This window comes from Salarias fasciatus, chromosome 18 (assembly GCF_902148845.1).
Source record: "Salarias fasciatus chromosome 18, fSalaFa1.1, whole genome shotgun sequence".
Lineage (NCBI taxonomy): Eukaryota > Metazoa > Chordata > Actinopteri > Blenniiformes > Blenniidae > Salarias > Salarias fasciatus.
Window position 1 is genome coordinate 26613203 of NC_043762.1, and position 11977 is coordinate 26625179.

An 11977-nucleotide genomic window follows, 5' to 3' on the forward strand; every position below is an offset into this window, starting at 1 on the left:
ACATGTGGCTGTGGACATGGAGCCTTCAGCGATTATCTGCTCTGCCATCGAAACACACAATGAGTGTCCGAACACAGCAGCCCACTGGCGCTCGAGGCGCCCGGTGGCGGATGCCCTCCGGCATTATCCCAACAGGCACTTCCTCACGGGGACCTGACGCTCCGCTGCTCCTCAGCCGGGGGGCCGCGGCTCCAGACGCCGTCATTGATCATGACCGCTGGCGAAGACAGCATGGGATAATGTCCAACCCCGCGGTTACCCAGCATTCCTCCACATTGTTCCAGCAGCTGATTTTTCAGCACATCAAAGACGGCAGTGTTCATCACGGAGGGCCGGAGCAGACAGGATCTCTCAGAGAGGCCGGTGGGTATGGGAAGGGAAAGAACGGCGCTTTCTCATTTCCAGCAGCTAAAATGAAAAGACAAAAGGGTCAAACGGAGCCCAAATCTTTACCACACATTAATTATAAACATGCAAAATGCAAATTCCAGTGCTTTCTATCAGAGAGGGGGAACCACAGCCCGCAGGGTCGAGCTGTGGGAGCGTCTCTGTTTTTATGTGGTCAGTCCTCAACATACGTGACCCCGGATCATCGTTTTTTGTGAGACCAAAAGAAACTACAGCCCTGTCTAAAACATTTACGGCCTGAATTCTGAACCCTGGCTGACACTTTCAGTATCAGTCCAAACCCTCCCTCCTCCAAGCATTCTTTTGTCTCCTCTGTGGGCCGCTTTGGGTGAGGTCTCCGAGTCCCATCGAGAAGAAAAGCACGGCGCCGATGCCCTTTTGACCCCGCGTTCGAACCTGCCACTCACCACTCATCTCACTTTTATTGCCATATTTTCATGAACCTTGGCTTTCAGGGATGTTTCACTACCATTATTTATTCGGATGACCTGTACCTGTATTAACTCACCTATTAATGGTATAAAGAGAGAGGAAATGACCACACACACACACACACACACACACACACACACACCACACCACACACAGCGGCTGCAAAGACACTTAATGACAGGAGATCTGAAAAAAAGCAGAACAGAAACACAATTAATCCACAAAACATCGTGACAGACACATCCACTGATTTAAAAAAAATCCCATAGTTTTGAACAGGGTGAAAGTTGTGGTTGGTGATCGAGAAAATCAAGTAAATAGGTACAAAACCATATGCACAGATAATAATTATGAAGCTACAGATGTAAGGGCTGCACACATAAGCAGGATGTTTCATCACATATATAGTGCAATATAAAGAATCTATCTTCTCTTGCTTCAGCTGCTTATACACAGTAAACTGAGTAAAATCACCATAACTGTGCAATTTTACACAAAACTTGTGTTTTCTGTCCATTTTAGCTCCAACAATACCTTCTTTTTGATTGGCCTGAAGGTTTGGTGTCGACTGTGCAGAGGAATTATGGGTAATGTGTGTTAAATACATGCAGATTCCTCAACACATCTGACCAAACTCACCCATCTCTCTGTTAAAGCTGTCACAAAACTCTGGCAAATCCAAAGCATGATAACCAAAAACCGGGTTTTAGATCCAGCAGACTCGTTCCAGTGCGGTTTTATCTGCCTATGAAATGTTTACTATTTGACCAACACATCCCTGAATGCTGACAATATCATTAGTGAAATACAAGACAAAGCAAAGAAGTCTGATGAGTTCAACCAGCGAGACATTGTTGACTGTCCACCACATGTGAACCACATTAACCAGTGTTCAAGCTCACACTGCGTTTGCTAAAATTCTCTTCCATTATGAGTCACTGATCATCAACAACTTGTGGTTTTATAGTACTTTATGCAGTGAAAAACACTCAGATCCTCAATAAAATTCAAAGAAGACTCATGTCCCGATAATATGACAAACTTTCAGGTGAAAAAACATAATTTTTGTGTCTTTGTCTCAAAAATGTTTGGCGTTTACACTGCCGTGCTTCCTCGAAATTCTCGAAATGATGAAGACGTGATCAGGTGTCAAATTCCACAAAGTCACTCTCTATCTTCTCTCAGGATTGAATAACAAGTCCAGTGAAGCTGAAGGTGTCTGAGCGGTTTCTCGGTGCGGCGATGTGCTGTTATCTCTGCGTGGCCAGTCCCTCTCAGGTCTGCCATTGCTTCCTGACCTCGCCGCTCGTAGCTTCCTCTGTGTCTGCTGCCAGACTCTGAGTGACGTAGCTTTTGTCCTCTCTTCTCAGAAGAGAAGGCACCTCCCAGCGGGGCTTCCACACACTCTCACACACTGTGCCGGCTCGTCGCACGTCTGGCGTGGCTCTGTGGCTCCTCTCCGGCTCCTGTTTTCATGCCCTCTGTGGAAGGTGAAAGCGATCGCCCTCCAGCCGCAGTGGCCGTGCTCAGTCCCAAACTCCCGCTGACATATAATTTAAGATTATTTGCTTCAATATGTCAAATCCCGGTGTTTCTCTTTGGACACATGATATTGTTTTACTCAAACCTAATTTCCTCCAGTCAGTTTCCGGGCTATTTAATATCATTACTTAAACATCCGAGTCTTTTTTGAACAGTTTCTAATTTTTTGAAATTCCTCACAGCATTATTGTATCAATAATATTAAAATATCCCATGAGCAAAAAAAAAAAAACATATAAAATAAGTAAATATTAGTGCTTACCAAGCTTAACAGTGAATGAATATACACGGAGAAGACTAGACAGTAAAAACACTATTTACAGCTTCAATGTAATGAATTATAAATAGGTAAAGTTACAGAGCAAGGTCATAAATGTCAGCATTTTAAAGACTTATTTCTTTTTCCAGTCTTTCACTCAGTGGTTCCAGTAAATGTCAGTGATATATTTATAGAGAGAATATAGATCTGCTGGTGAGGTTCATGTTGGTCAGACGGAGGGAAGCCGGACGGACAGAAACAAGGGAGAAGTGAAATTTAGCAGCAGTCTGTTATGAAAGGTGACCAAAAATGACACTCTTAAAAATTAAACAGTTAGATCGAGGAGGTCAAACGTGAGGTGCGTGGACCAAAACCACCCGCCAGAGGCTCCAAATCTGGCCAAAAAGAAAAACCTAAAGATTTAATGATTTAATCTTTATGTTACCGGTCTGGTCTCCTCACGCTGGGATTGGACTTTTTGATCTGATCAATGAAAAGTGAAAAGATCAATACCGAGCTCTCGCATTTTTCTTCTTTGTGCCAAATTCAGATTGATCTGCAGAAACATTCCAGTCCAGCTCAGTGGAATCACATTTCGTCAACGCTCCATTCAGCCTTTCTATGGCAAACTCAAGCAGACAAGCATCTGAGCAACTGAGATTTCACCTTTTTCTGTATTTTTAGCTGCAACACTTGGGCGAACTGAAAGAACTGTTTGTTTGAGAGTGCAATTTCTCCATTTTTATACAGGATCTTAGTAAATCAGAAGTCCCACAGCAACCAGAATTTACTGCTTAGCTTGCGATCCTGAAGTAAATTAGAAGAGTTGGCATCTCTGCTTTACTTTTTAAGAGACAATTATCTCTTTCAGTGGAGCAGGGAGATGGATTTTCCTCCTTCTGCATTAAAGCAGCGATCCAGCAGAAGGGCGGACGTGTTGGCTGGGCTGGGGTTCAGCAGCTGACGCCTGGACAGGATCTCTGCTCTGGTCAGTGTGGAGAAGACACACTGTGCTCTTCAGTGAGATGATAATTCATGGACTTCAGCATCTCAAGAGTTTGTTTAGGAAGCACTCAATGCAAAAAACAAAACAGCAACAATGAAGTCTTCAAGTTTTGTTGGGAGTCTGACACCCTCCCTGAAACAATACATATGTGAGGACGCCTCCCAGCTCATTGCTCAACCATGTGCCGCAGCCGCTCCGTCCTCCTGAAATCTTTGTTTGCACCATGTACGCAGATCCAGCACACCGAGTTGTTTGTGTTCCTGGTGGATTACGTAAAGAAAGCGCTGCACACAATGCCTCGCCTCCCAGCACGTGCAGCGTATGGACGCACGCTATATGATAAGGAAGTGGGTTTAATTGTCATTATTTCTGGGCCCCAGTGCCGTTGTCTCCTAGGACACGGTCTAATTTGGTTTCATTGTTTCCCCCCTCAGTATGAAACCAGATGGCCTCGCATCCCCATAAACACGACCCACACCTCTTCTCCTGTGCATCGGCACGCTGCCGCTGACAGGCGCTGGACTGGATGACCTCTGTATCCTCCGACCTCGCTCCTCTATGAGCCGACACGGTGCGTAAACACATCGCTCTGGGAGTCAATGACAAACTTTTTTTTTTTCTTTAGATTGACAAACAGATGAGTAACTTTTGACTCTCAAGAGGCGGAATGAGTGTCCGAAGAGATTCTGCTTGAGGATCGGCCAAGTCAGTGAGAGGAATGTTTATGAGGAATGTCACCACAAAGCCTGAGACGCCTGAGAAGCCTCCCCTGTCTGATCAGCTGAACCCGGCGTGGCGTCCCCAACGCTTCAGGAAAACAGCGCCGGCACGAGACGAGGTCTTAATAAAGTCAGATAGACGGGGAAGCAAGACATTTGGAATGTGTCCTGTTTGTTTTTATGTTGTCTGAAGCAACCTCAAAGCATGATGCTGCTTCCACCGTGTTTCACGATATCAAATCTGCATGTGTTTAATAGAGCATTAACCAGACAAAAACACATGTTTTGGGCTTTGATTTTGTGTTTTATTTCCTTTTTCTCAATTTATCTGCACAATACTGCACTATTGGAGAAATTTTCTGGACACTTCACCATATTTTGCATGAGAAGGTTTTATTAAAACTGACTTCATGTTGATTTTGTCATCATTTTCAGAAGCAATCATTTAAATTTTGCAAAAAATATTGACATTCATATCATATAAATTCTGCACCACAACAAAGATGAAGCCTCTCTGTTTGTGGCTCCTGAAGTAAAATCTGTTTCACGCCCCTACGTTACATATTTCCCTCAGAGTGTTTTTATTATTGCAGTTAGATCTAAGAAATATCTGAACACTTTGACAAATTGCTGGAATCGTTATCAGACTCTGAACACTTTGTACTCTTTGGAGTTGTTTCATTTAGTGATAAAAACATTTGTGACGCCCCCAGACAGCATTCTGCCCTCCAGCATTAAAACTATTCTAGTTACAGTAAAGAAAAATAATGAAAATTTAATTCTTTTTAATATTTTGATCATTTTCATTCAGTAATGTTTTGATAGCACTCCATTCTTTGCATCTGAGCGTCAGCGATGTGAGTCAGTGTTGCGGGTGAGTGAGTAATTTTATCACAATAAAAAAGCAATCAGGACGATCCCTCTGCAGCAGCACTTACTGTTATTTATTAGGTCCTGATGAAATCCTCAAACCGCTGCTGCGCGTTCACCCAGAGGCAAAATATGCACTGATTTGTTTAGGTAAGTTATTACGCTGTAAATTGAGGGGAGGCCTCCCCGTGTCCAGAGTGTATTTTCCTTATACGATGAACAGTAAATCCTCGTAGTAATACAAAGCTCTGCGGTTTATTTATTCACACCATGACAGCATCGCTCAAGTGCTCCAGATAAGAAGAAGGAGTCGCAGGTTGTAACTCTGGATCCAGCGAGTGGAGATGAAAACAAACAGCGAGTCTGTCTCCAGGCTGATGGTTTTACCGAGGCGCAGTGAACGAGTCGAGGCTGCATGATCTCCCAGTGTTTAGGGTGAACTGGTGTCTCTTAATTATTGACAGACCGAGGTGTGGATATCGGACCGCCTCAGGTCACCTAATCCACAGGCCTCCTCGTTGATTAAAGGCTTGTCAGTCCAGTTTGTTGGAGCTTTCTCAACTTTCTCTCAGACCTATCACTGTTTAACGAAGCTGATTGGCTGTCTCATTTGAATTCTACATGCCTCTTCCTTCTCTCTGCAGGAACCTCCGGCTGCAGAGCCTGAAGTTCATGAACTGCCCCTCCTCCCACTATCTGACCTGCAGCGGGTGGATAAGTCCTGATAAATCTGAAGACCACCTGTTTGTTTGTTGCTCTTTGTCCTTTTCTCTCAGACTATCTGACTCTCTGAACCGACGGAAGCAGGAAGCAGTGAGAGAGTGTGGATCTGCTGAGCGTCACCCTGTTCAAGACTTGACTTTTGATTGGAAGCAGTTTCTGTATCAGGAAGACAGGACAGTATAGCGTTAGTGTTCTGCACTGAGACCCAAACGAGCTTTACTCTCAAAGTCAACATGCTAAATGCTGCCAAGTGTGTAAGTTTTGGACATTACACTGTATTTTATACAAGCAGGTATCATAATTGGCCTTATATTGAGACATTTTCAGTCATTTTCTGACTGAATTGACTTTGGAAAAAAAAGGTGAAATTGTGTTTTATGTGGCCCCTGAACTGAACAGACGTTGACACCCCTGCCTTGAAGCATCACACATCATTGGATCACATCCCACACCGACCTCGTGCCAGGACCACCACGGCGAACGCACACCCCAAGAAATGAAACCTAAACACTCCAAAAACAGATGGGACGAGACCCAAAACGATGACCGTCGCACCCAGATCGTCCACTAAAGAGCAAGAGTTTAAGTAAAGACAAAAAACTGCTGCTCTGGGGCGCCACGCCGCATCTCGCCGGCAGAGCATCCAGGAAGTGGCACGGGAATGGATGCAGGAAACAGAGGAAGGGAGAGAATAAAGAGGATTTCCTTTAAGCGCGTAGTATTCGCGGCAGCTTCAAAGGAATCCCCACAAGTGATGTAAAGAAGCACAAGCGGCGTTTCGGAGAAAGCACCCCTCTGACGGGCGGAGTGGAAAGACCCAGCGAGTGGAGCCAGGCATGATCCTGTTGACAGAACGAAGTCCGTCCTTTAAAGACGGCACTTCACATTTTATTACATTATAAACTCCCTTTCAGGCCCCCGGAGCTGCGGCCGGGTGTCCAGGATGGCGCTGCACCATAAAGACCCCACACAATGTTATCTGAGGGGAAAAAAGGTTTAACAGGGAAAGGGACTGGGTCAACAGGACATTGTTTTTCTACCGCGTGTGAAGTCCTTGTAAATTCTCCCACAAAACGAGCTTTCAGATCTGCCGTCTGTCTTTTTTTTCTCAACCAGTTCGAAGATGAGTTTTAAAAGACTGCTGTCTCGTCTAACGAAGCTCATCCACTGAGCGGGAAGGTCGCCTTGGTGATCCAACCGCAGAGATGCGTAAAACATGATATGGTCTCCGGAGCGGGAAGAGGTCTATGATGGAGGGGCCGTTGCCATGGCGCCGCGGACCCCCGACCAAGCCTTTCACCAAAGGTTTTGTATAGGTTTTCTCAATAAGGGGCGCATAGGCGAGGTTTTTACAAAAGTAAAATATAGGCCACGATTAACAATTGGAGGGACTCATCCGCCGGATAAAAGCCTCCCGCGACTTTCAAATCTGCCCTCCCAGAGTGAGCGTGAACAAGAAGATGATTCATTCTGCTGGAATACATATCGAGGAGACCAGGAGAGGCTTGGGCTCTGTCTGGAAACGTCCAAAAGCTTTTCAAAGGCCGAGCGGTTAATGCATAACCGTTTATGAAGCTCCGCTGCAGATAAGATACTCGGATGCTGTTGTAACTGTTGTAAAACAATCTGAGGGTGCTCGAAAAGTCGTTTAGCTACCCTCCTCTGAAAGGAGGAACGCAAAGCAACACTCAGTCTCTCAATATTTTCAAAATATCCACAAATTCAGAGAAGTTATAAAGACTGAAAACAGTCAGAATGTTATACCGAACACCTTTATCAGGAAAGTGATAGCATTTGGTATCTCAAACTGTTTTCCAAACTGATGATCTCCCAATGATTAGAATCAGATAATCCATGATTAAGATGTTGTGTAAAACACTAAGATAAGTGCTGCTTGTATACTTTGCACCCTTTGCTATTGTGAAGTGTTTTTTTTTTTTTCCCCCCACTCAGTTCATTTAGCTTGAAAACTGGTTAAAGGAAGCATTTTACATGAAAGTGTTTTGCAAGTCATATAGAAGTCAAATAATGGTCCTTATTGACATGTGGACAATCTTTTATATAATTGTAATGAGGTTTGGATATAATTTAAAGACAGTTTTAAAGTATTTTAATGCACTGAAGGAAATAGGTTCCTGTTTTTTGGTCCTCAGAAGCTCAGCAGTTGGATTATTTCTAGTTTCTTCATGAGCAAAATGCTGTGTGTGATGTTAGAATGCTGTGTGTGATGTTAGAATGCTGTGTGTGATGTTAGAATGCTGTGTGTGTGATGTTAGAATGCATGCTAAACTTAGGAAATGCTAACTTCAAGAAGAGTGGGCTTGGCCTCAAGATCACATTTTTTGGTTTTGTCTTGGTCTTAGGATGCTCTGGTCTTGGTCTTGATTTGGTTTCAGACCCGCAGTCTTGGTTTTGGGATGTTCTGGTCCATAAACAGTTGCACAGTCATTCCAGTTGTACTGTCACCTCCAACCTTCACACCTTCACACTGATAACAGCCTCACTGACCCTGAAGACATTCAGGATTCTTCCACATGATGATCCATCTGACCAACGGATACCTGGAAATAAATTTATTTACTATCTACTACGGTGCACATAAACAGTAGCAGCGTTTCAGAAAAGTTGTCTTTTCCGCCGCTCCTTCAGAGACAGAGTTGCAGCGTTTTCATAAAGTCGCGTTTTAGTGGCTCGGCGCAGCGTTGTCATGTAAACAGACATCCGAATGCAACAAAACTTTTTCATTTCCACTTGAAAACATTCTCATGTTGACAGACGTTACTTTGCCTCTTGATATTTTTACATCTCATACGGTTGCTACGGTTTTTCACATCAGTGTACTCAGGTTTGTTTGGGTTTCTTTTCATGTTTCATAATATTATGCAGCTGTGTAATTCAGTCATTCATCTAAACTGAAAACTATTAACACGTCGGCAAGGCTGCGCTGCAGAACATCCCACACTGAACCGCTGCCAAGAAGATAAACGGCGCACAGGGGCGCAAAAAAATACCTGCTGTTCTTCAGCAATGAGACACATGTAGAATTAGAGGATATCCTATGATGGCTGCAGCAAAAATAAACAGTTTCTCCTTATAACTCGCTAATTAAACCCCACTGGGGAAGTCAGATAAGCCAAAAACCATTAAAGGCCCATTAGATCTGCGAATGCTTCTATTCCTGAGACGCCACACCAAATTACACCTTGGATATCTTATAAACAAATAAAAGTGACGCACAGGAAGCAGGAAATTTCTGGAATGTCATAATTCACCTGTCCTCTCCAACAACATCTGGACATTGGGGAGCTTTTTTTTTTTGTGGCACTACAGTTGAAAGAAGTCATGAAATCAGTGGGAGAATGAGGAGGAAACCATGGAGTGAGTGAAGCATCTCTGGCTTGTTCTGATGCCTGGTGAGTATTTGTGAGTTTTTCTGGGCTGAGCTGCCGCCGCGACCTGCCGTCACGTGACTGTTTCTGTCGAACGGGTTTCATCGAGGCCTCTGAAGGAAGCTGCCCGTCGCCGATGACTCCTTCTTTTCAGGAAAACGTGTGTATTGGGGATAAACGGTGACGCAGGAGCGCCGTGCTCGTTTCCCTCTTCGCACTCGCTCCTTCCTGCTGAAAAATACCTCGCGACCAAGCCGTAATTAGATAAGTTTGAGCAATTAGTAAAATGAGTTCCTATCTGTCACAGGCGGTTTCGCGGGTCGCCGGACCGCTCTGTTGTCTCCGCTCCTCGACCTTTGACCCCATGGGTCTGTTTGTTCAACCACCAGCGTGTTTTCCTCCTGGCAGGCTCTCAGAGAATGAGCCCGGTCGCTCGTGCACCTCCTGCGTGACGCGCAGGGAAAACACGGTGTGGGAGGAGGAAGAGGCTGACTGATGCTGTGAGAGACGAGAACTCTGAAGAACCACAAACCTCAATTTCATGCCGAATGCTCCATATGCTCAAAATAAAAAGCAAAAAATTAAAAAGATCACATAGAGACCCGTTTACACGACAACATCTTTAAGTGAAAAGTGAACATTTGTGCTTTGGGAGTCCATTTACACAACAGCCACGCTGAAAACAGAACTTTTTGAAAACTGTCACACTCTGTCATCAAATGCTGCTGCCCACCACACCACGGCTGGAGGAAATAATTCTTCTGCACATGAACAATTAAAATGACAATAGCATCAGTGTTTTCCTCCAGAGGGTCACGTCTCCCCGTCCAGACTCTCCTGGACTTGGTAGGTTTTATAGTCGAGAGTCGTTCATTATAACAATGAACTTGAGTTTCCTGGAACCACTGAACACAATAAGTGCAGAATATAAGATGTGCATTTCCATCCATTGTTTCCTAAATATTTTTAAGATAATTTAAAAATACTTAACTGTGATAAATGATTGTCGTTTCACTTCATTATATCTCATTACATCATATAATTTATGTAGATAGATTTACTTATGAAATGCAAAAAGGAAAAAAAAATTTCCAAAAACAGAGAAGCTTTGTTTAAACATAAATCCTAAAGCACAGAGATATACAGCATCTTCCTCCCTCTGACTGATGTGACCTGAGCTGAAGTTGCTCTATTTCAACACAGCGACGCCACGACATTAAAACAGCTTCATGTCAGGAGAGAGGCAGACTAAACTCACCTGAGCGAACCGAAGCGCTCCAGTCGTTCCACCAGTTGACTCCAGCTCTGCGCCTCTGTGGAGCACGAAGCAGAGAAACTCCCTGCCGGGACCGAGCAGCAGGTAGACGCTTCCCGCCAGAGGAGCCTGCTCAAAATCCTGAAGGTTACCTGGCATAAACTGATCAGAAACAAGGAGATTCTACAGAGATCAAGGAACAACGAGATAAAGTCAGATAAGATAAAAGATAAAGCACATGAAGTCAAAGCAAGGCAGCAAAAAAAATGTCCTAGAAACAAGAAATAAATCATGTCCGTTTAAAGGGAACCCCCAACAAGCTTGATGGCAAAAAATAACATTAAAATACTAAGAGTTTTGAAGTTTATTCCCCAGTTCTACATTGTTGTGTTTTTGGAACACTTCCCTGGGATTTATTTTGAAAGTGTGTCAAAGCAACCGATAGGCGTTTCACTAGTGAACACGCATTCCTCAAATGTTACAGGAAGCTTTTCAGATAAACAGAAAGTTACATTTTTACAAAACGAGGCGGAATCTTATAGTTCAAAATGTGAAAAGAAAAAAATCTGTAAATAACGATTTTCTGCTGTGGTCCGAACACAGCGCCGACTGGAGGAGCGTCACGGTCCTGGACCACTGAGTGAACCGCGATCATGGCCTTGACTTCAGGTCTCCCTTCAGAACCTCCAGAGACTCGCTGAACCACAGAAATACCTTTCTTCACATTAGCTGCATGTTTTATCAAGAGCGCTGCAGAGTTTGGTAAATTCCACAAAGTTCTTTGACTCCTTCCAACCAGTGCAAGAAACAAAAAAAACCAACCTCTGAGTGAGTTTCTGTAAAGGTTTAATCCGAACCAGCTGCTTCATGTGGGATGTTGGGTTTTCCTCTGTGGCAGTACCATCAATAGAATTCAGAAATAAATAACACTGGACTGAATTTGCTCTGCATATGAGCTTAAACGACACTGAACGGTTGCTGATTACCCACAAGGCACTGCTTATTGGGCTACTGGAGTAAACTCACAGCTACTCTGCAGGTCTCCAGCTCCCAGTGAGTGAAGGGACGTACACCTGGACGGGTCACGATCCACCACAGACTGTCGTACAGGGTTCGGTGAGACACTCTGTCTCTTTTCCACGGTACGCCACATGAACACTCCGTCCATTCAGTCCCCGGCGCTTCATTTATCATTTAGAGCTTCTGTTTCTCAACCTCATCATCAGGCCACGCCCGTCACAGGACTTATTGCTCACATAAGGCAATAAAAAAAAGCCATTAATATACAATATGATGAACATCAGCACTGTGACCTGGAACAACATGTTCCCTCAGAAAACATTCAAAATATTCCATTAAAACAAAATATCAAGT

The 11977-nt window shown here is 44.0% G+C and overlaps 1 pseudogene; it reads right to left on the bottom strand.

Moving 5' to 3' along the window:
* The window catches only part of LOC115406129 (phospholipase ABHD3-like), a 5308-nt pseudogene extending 5096 nt beyond the window's left edge, over positions 1 to 212 (bottom strand).
* Positions 213 to 11977: the final 11765 nt, after the last annotated feature.